The sequence below is a fragment of the Nannospalax galili genome, unplaced genomic scaffold, assembly GCF_000622305.1.
Source record: "Nannospalax galili isolate Female #2095 unplaced genomic scaffold, S.galili_v1.0 scaffold321, whole genome shotgun sequence".
Taxonomy (NCBI): domain Eukaryota; kingdom Metazoa; phylum Chordata; class Mammalia; order Rodentia; family Spalacidae; genus Nannospalax; species Nannospalax galili.
In genome coordinates this window covers 59,707-66,894 of record NW_008345972.1, presented here as the reverse complement: position 1 = coordinate 66,894, position 7,188 = coordinate 59,707, and the positions used below count along the sequence as shown (strand labels likewise).

General features: G+C 42.5%; 1 pseudogene; it reads right to left on the bottom strand.

Moving 5' to 3' along the window:
- Positions 1–6,643: 6,643 nt before the first annotated feature.
- On the bottom strand, positions 6,644–7,131 carry LOC103741479 (annotated as a pseudogene).
- Between the last annotated feature and the right edge of the window lie 57 nt (positions 7,132–7,188).

Genomic DNA, 7,188 nt, shown 5'->3' with positions numbered 1-7,188 from the left:
AGACCCTGTCTCAAAAAGACCAAATAAATAAACAAATAAACAAACAAATAAATGCATACATACATACATACATAAAAACTAGGTGTCAGGCTTGCCTGCAGACACCCTTAAAAAATAAAAAAATAAAAAAATATCATATTTGTATAAGAGGAAGACCTAAAGAAAACACAAAGAAGCCTACATGAGACTTCTCTCTGAGAGAAAAAAAAAAAAAGAAAAAAGGACAACAAAGCAAGTCCCCAGTCATACCTCATACCACACTGCTCCAGCCTAGTCAGGATCAGGAACAAGGGAGTGTTTTCACTTCGCTGGCACCAGGTCAGCTGCAGAAAAAGATTCAGGCTCTGGAAAAGCAGGCAGAGCCCACGTACAGCACCTGCCAAGGGCCAGGGCAGCACAGGCCATGGACATGAAGTGCAGCATTGACATGGAAGCTGAGAGATTCTCAAAGGCGTCCAGGAGCTATTCACCAGAAAGCGATCCACCACTGCCATTGCCTTAGCAAGGCACATAGGGTTAGGGGGAGGGCACTGCGGAATTTGATGTGGGATCCTGACAGGTGACCTCTGGCAGCAAAGGTAAACACAAGGAGGCCTGCTTTCCACCACCCTCAGAGCCTCAGTCACAGAAAGCCTGAAACTCCAGAGAGAAGTTGAATTTGCAGGGACTTGGGTGGGGGGTGGAAATGTAGTCTCAGATCAGCAAGTCTGGCAGAAAGTGGATTTTGTCACAGAAACCATTCTCATCGGGAAGGAAACCCTGAGGACTCTTGTTCTGAGATGACTGAGACTGCAGTCCTTTCTACCTGTGCAGACCCAAAGGAAAGATGACCCACGGAAGTAGGTAACTGTCTTCTCCAAAGAAGGAATGCTGCTGCCGGGGTGGTGGTGCACACCTTTAATCCCAACATTTGGAAGGCAGAGACACGGATCTTTGTGAGTTCCAGAACAGCCTGGTCTACATAGTGAATTCCAGGACAGCTGGGGCTACAAGGAGGCCCTGTCAAAAAGACCAAAAAAACAACAAGAAGAAGAAATACTGACTGCAGTCATACCTTCAGTTTCATTTCATTACAGGTAGACACACACACACACACACACACACACACACACTTTTTTTTAAATTTAAACTTTCATACTTCAATTGTTTGGTTGTTGTGTTTAACTTCTATCTCAGCTGGAAAGGCTTTACTGCGTCTTTCTTTCTTTACACCTACTCTACAGTATTTTCTCAATTCTCCTACCTCTGACCCACATACTTTGCTCCATCTTTTTTTTTGGTCTTTTTGAGGCACGGTATTCCTGTAGCCCCAGCAGGCTGGCCTGGAACTCGCTATGCAGACCAGGCTGATCTTGAACTCAGAGAGATCCACCTGCCTCTGCCTCCCAAGTGCCCATCTTTTTCTCTTTGCCAATTCCTACCTTATTTCACTACTTAAATATTAATATGCTTAATACAATCTTCCCCCCAAATCTATAAACTACATTTTCAGTTTTCTAGGACCACTTAACAAAAGCCACATGTACAAGTCTCTTCCACTGCAAGCTAACAACAAAACTGTTATCAAATCCTGTCTAAACAGCAGGAGAGAACACAAATCCAAGTGAAGACAACTCCCCTGGATGGCTCATAGAAAGCATAATAAACAAAAATGTGGGGAGGCTGAGAGATGGCTCAGTGGTTAAGAGCACTGGTTGCTCTTGCCCAGGGCCAGGGTTCAGTTCCCAGCACCCACATGGCCACTGACAACCATTTGTAATGACTCCCTCTTCTGGCCTCTGCAGGCATTGCACAACATGGATGCACTTACATACATACAGGCAAAACTCTCATACACTTAAAATAAAAATAAACTTTTTTAAGTGGGAAAAGGGGAAATAACAAAAACTTGAGTGAGACAGGCAACCATAGAGAACAGTTTAGTAACCTGGACTTTACTTGGCTAAGGCTATGCACACAACTCACTTCTAGAAATGTACCTGGCAGCCTGAGACCCTTACCTGCACACTATGCACACACATCTCTAAACAATGTACCTAGCAACCTGTTGGCAACCTGAGCTGCGTGCATATCACACTCTGAACAATGGAACAAATTTTTCTTCCCCTCAACAGTCACCAAACTTAGATTATGCTCATTTTTTCTCAGTTTATGTCTGGGTATGAAAATAGGAGCCCAGTCCAACCTAGACTGGTCTTGGGTGCATGCACAATAGGCAAAACTATGTCTCCAAGTCATCTTTTAGGAAGAATCCCCTGTTTACCATTTTATGCCTGTGCATAATTGGGCATAGCCATGATTAAAATCAGATGCATTCTGAAAAGGGACACTGAATCGTTATAACTTAATCTGTCAATCAAAATAAAGAACCACCTAAAACAAGCCCACACACAACAATCAAACAACTCCTTCCTTTAGAGCCCATAAAAAGAAACCCCAGAGGCTGGAGAGATGGCTCAACGGTTAAGATCACTGGCTGCTCTTGCAGAGGACTTGAGTTTGGTTTTCAGCACCCACATGGCAACTAACAACTGTCTATAACTCCAGTTTCAGGGGCTCTGACACCGTCTTCTGATCTCCATGGGCACTGCGTGACATGGGTATAACATATACATGCAAGCAAAACACTCATATACAGCAAATCAATGAATCAATCAGTCAATCGATCGATTGATCAATCATAGTTAATTAATTTTGTAAAAATAAGAAGACCCCAAAATATCAGGACCAGGACTCTTGAGTACTATCCTATTTAGCTTAGACTCACCTCTGAGGAAGGTGGCTTGAGGGATTTCCCAGATCACATTGGCCTGCAGGCATGTCTACAGGGGATTCTTGTTAACTGATGTAGGAAGGCCCAGTCCACTGTGGGTAGTCCATCTCTAGGCAAGTGGTCCTGGACTGAATAAGAAAGCTAGGTAAGCTTTCTGTGGGTGTGCGCCCCTTTAATGATATCACTTGGATGGTGAAGCCAGGGGGATCTCTGTGAGATAGAGACTAGCCTGGTCTATAGAGCCAGGTTCAGGCCAGCTTGGGCTATAAGGAGAAAAAAAAAAAAGCAAGCTGGTTAAACATGGGCCTGCAAATAAGCCAACAAACAGCAGCCTCCATGGCTTCTGCTTCAAGTTCCTCCTTGAGTTCTTGCCCCTGACTTCCCTCAGTGATGGATTTTGCTGAACTAAGCCCTTTCCTTCCCTAAGCTGCTTTCGGTCATGGCATTTGTCACCACAACAGAAAGGAAACTAGAACAGAAATTGGTATCAGTAAAGTAGAGTTTTGTTGTGATGCACATGATGGCGCAGGTTTCATGACTTTGGAATATTTTGCCTTATAGAGTTGGTTTGATTATAGAGTTGGTAACTTTGGGTTAAAAATGCCATTGAGTGCTCAGAGCTTAATGGGCTGTTGTGGGAGCTTGGAAGATCTGAGTACTGAGAGAAATGTAGACTGTGGAAGCCTTGCCTTGTGAAATTTCACAGGGAAGTAAAGGCTCTATCAGAACTTGGCTAGGGGCTGTTTGTGTGATATTTTAAGAATCTGTGTGTGCTGATTATCTGCAGTTGAAGAATCAACTGTGATTAGTAAGAGATCAGCACCTTCGGGGTGAAACCTGTACTTTACTAGGACAATAGGATGCTGATCAAGCTGGGGCTGAAAAATAAGCTATGATTAATATCATATCAACTATCGCTGAGGTGCATCATCTGTGTTTCAGTGAGACAATAAGAATGTATTTTTTCAGGGTCAACACATGGAAGGTGTGGTCCAGGTAGACAAAAGCTTCATCTCAGGCTGGCAGCCAAAGTTGGCAATGTGTGAATCACCTACAAGGTACTAGTTTTGAAGGTATGAAAGCTGCGGAATTGAAGGGGTCATGGAGAGAAGCTGAGGATTATCACCATATGGCAGGGCCAGAGTCCCCAAGACGGTGAGAGCACATTGGTGAAAAGTGCTGTTTCAGTTCTAGTGGAGATCCCAGGATGTTGGAGATTCCAGAAACATGGGATGTTTGCCGAGGACAGTGGTAAGTATGGAGATCCAGCCTAAGCCTACAAGACAAGACAGCAGAAATGGAGAAGTGGGATTGCACAAGTCTTTTGGAGCCAGAAGACCATGAATGAGTCCCAGATGCTAGACACTGATGTACGGGACTTGGATTCACACTGCTGGAGTTTTGTTTTGCTTAAGTGAGATTGTTTTGATGACCCTACTCTTCTTTTTTGTAAAAGAAAGGATATAACTTGTTTTTTGTTGTTTTTTTTAGACAAGTTCTCCCCGTAGCCCCAGTTGGCCTGAAACTCACTATGTAGACCAAGTTGGTCTCAGTCTCAGAGATCCACCGGCCTCTGCCTCCAAAATGCTGGGATTAAAGGTGTGTGCCACCACACCCAGCTACTAACTTGTTTTTAATTTTACATGAGTACACAGTTAAGAGACTTTAAATTTTTTTAAAAAAATTTTTATTATTTATTTTTTTTATTTTATGTGTGTGAGTGTATTGGCTGCAGCATGTGAGTGTATCTGTGTCATGCAATGCCACAGAAGTCAAAATAGGGCATTGGATACTCTGGAATTGGAGTTATGGATGGTTGCTAGCTACCATGTGGGTTCTGGGACCCAACTCTGGGTCTCCTACAAGGGTAGTCAGTAAGTGGTCTTAACTGCTGAGCCATCTCTCTGGCCCCAAGGCTAGAGATTTTTAAAGAGACCTTAGATTTAAAAAAAAAATTAGAAGTTATGAGGCCAGGCGTGGTGGCACACGCCTTTAATCCCAGCACTCGGGAGGCAGAGGCAGGTGGATCTCTGTGCGTTCAAGGCCAGCCTGGTCTACATAGTGAGTTCCAGGACAACTGGGGCTACAGGGAGACCCTGTCTCAAAAAGACCAAAAAAAAAAAACAAAAAAAAAAACCTTAGAAATTTTAACAACTGTGATATTTTTAAAACGTTGGCCCGTGTTTCATATCATAATACTAGATGAGATCTCGGGGACAAAAATTATAAGGCTATGACTTACAAGTGATGTGTTTGAGTGTCAAGGTGACAATGGGCAGTGTCCCATTTAGCTTTAACTGTCAACTAGACACAGCCTAGAGTCATCTGAGAAGGGAATGTCAATTGAGGGACTTCCCGGATCAAGTTGGTCTGCAGTCGTGTGTGGAAGACTGTCTTGACTGTTAATTGATGCTGGAAGGCCCAGCTCACTGTGAGTGGTACCACTTCTGGCCTATATAAGAAAGTTAGCTAAGCCTGGATCTGTGAACAAGCCAGCAAACAGCTTTCCTCTATGATTTCTGCTCTGACTTCCCTCAATGTTAGACTGTAACCCATAAGCTAAAATAAACACTTTTCTCCCCTCAGTAGCTTTTTGTCACAGCAACAGAAAGGAAACTGGAACAAGTACCTATACCCACATGACGCAATCTAAACATTTTTTAAAGATTTATTTTGTTTTTTAATTATATGTATTTTATATGTGTATGTGTGTGTGCCTGCATGCATGCACTTGTGAGCATATGCACATGAACGCATGTGTTATGAAGATCAGAAGAAGCTATTGGATCCCCTGGAGCTGGAGTTATAGGCAGTTGTGAGCCTGATTTGGATGCTGGGAATCAAATTTGAGTCTTCTACTAGAGCAATACGTGCTGTTCCATCTCTTCAGCTGCCCCCTCTGTGTATCCCTTTCTAATCTGTACTGTTGCTTTGCTTTAAATAAAGTTTCCCTTGCCACTTTGCAGTCTGTGTGTACTTTTATTTAACTCTTGAATAAGATACTAAGAATCTGGAAACACCCTCTCCAGACCCCAACTGTTGGTAACAGAACACAGAAGTTTATACCAGCAGAGGAACACAACCTTGTGAAAGAGAGAACGCTTCTGTCAGCTATACTTCAGAGATGTGGTAAATATCAAGAATATATATAAAAAATGGCAAAAAATAAACAACATCCCAAATCTGACCAGTAAATAAGCTAATGAAGTGAACAGAGAGTTCTCAAAAGAAAAAAATGGGAACAGTCAATAAATATTTTTTTCCATTGTGAAAAAGCTTTTAAGAAAAAAATTTAGTTAACAAAAATTTTTAACAAGTTTCACTTAGCAAAATACACCCAAAAGGAAATCACAGTACAAAGAAAGCTTTAAGTCAAGGCCTCACCGATTCCTACAGTATTAGTATTGTGTCTCAAGTCTCAAAACTAACTTTTAAAAAGCTTAAACTTAACCTAAAAGGTTTTAAATGAAAGTAGAAACTACAATGAACATGAGAAATGATTGTCTTTGAATCAGAGAGCTAACACCTTTGAGTTCTCCAAAAAAAGTACATCTGCCCAGTGTGTTCACTGAGATGTGCTGTAAAAGATCCACACTTAACATACTTAAACTACTTTAACTCAGATAACATCACTCTGAGGTATACTACCAAAATGTTAATTGAGAAAGGCAGAAGAAAATAGTTTTAGTTTACTTGATTACATGCTAGAAGAAAAATTTGCATGAGAAACACTGAAGAGGTCATTTTTTAATCCAGATTTCACAAAGTGGGTCCCCCAGCTTCCTCTAGAGTTATAAAACTGCTCTTCACTGCTTATTGGCTGCCCATGAAAAATTTTTTGTTTGGAATAACTTGAATGTTCCTACAGTACTAATCATATCTGCCCATGCTGTTCTGATCACTGTAGCCGGCCCCATAACAGCCACTCACTGACTGGGCTCTCCAGGCCGCTATAGGTGGCCTGGGCCGCTGACACGCCCACCTGACTGCTATAAGCCCTATTGCTGGCCCCGTTGTTGAATTCAGGAAGTGTTCTATGTATATATGTTGCATGTTGGCCCTGTCCATGAAGAAGCTGCCACCACTTCTTCATGGGTGGCAAACTCAACATGAGCTTCGCCCATCACTCTTCCATCAGGGCCAATCTCAATATGAACTCTTACGGGCTTGAATGGAGAGAAGTTGTAAATGTTGTTCTCTGTTGCTTTGTAGGGCAGCCCCTCATGTGGACGCAGTGGTGGGTGGTGCTCTACACTGTGAACTTGCTGTCTCTGTATCTGTGGTCATACATTCCTGAGACAGTAGCTGAGGTCTTTCCCCAAAAGGTCACTGATGAAGCCATAGAGCTCAGCACCCATGGCCTTCAGGGAAATGCAATTTAAAATTGCTTGGAAAATCTAAGTCACCTCAGTCAA